We start from the raw sequence: 537 nt of genomic DNA, 5'->3' as shown, positions 1-537 counted from the left end.
GAGTTAGAGCACGATTCTAATACATTCGTAATAAGGTGCATATTCATGCGAATGTGTCTGAGAGAGAGATTCTTTAATATTCATGAGGCAGTTATCACATTTATATAAAAATCCAGCGATTTCAACACAGCACTCACATGGAGAAAGATTTGAGAGGCGCCACGTTCAATTCCCATTTAAATGAGTCGATTTCAAGTCAAATGGAATATCTTTTGTGACGTTCGGGCGACATATGAGCTGACTAAATACATAATTGTGTAAATAGGCTTATTTTATACTCCTGCAAAAAAAATTTTGCATCATGAATTGGTACGAAAGTAAATTAATATAAATTCATAATTCAGAGAAATAAATGCATGGTGTATATTGCTCTATTTATAATATGTATCAAAAATCTCTAAAGTAGAATATCTAAAAAAATATATAATTAAATTAAAAATATAGAACTAAATATTTCTAATAATATTGTTTTTCTGTCTTTTTGCTTCCCTTTCACCGATGATGGTTTAGATGTTACAGCATTAACATGAAATTCTT

This window comes from Penaeus monodon, chromosome 20 (genome assembly GCF_015228065.2).
Source record: "Penaeus monodon isolate SGIC_2016 chromosome 20, NSTDA_Pmon_1, whole genome shotgun sequence".
NCBI classification, from domain to species: domain Eukaryota; kingdom Metazoa; phylum Arthropoda; class Malacostraca; order Decapoda; family Penaeidae; genus Penaeus; species Penaeus monodon.
This window is presented reverse-complemented; position numbering follows the sequence as displayed.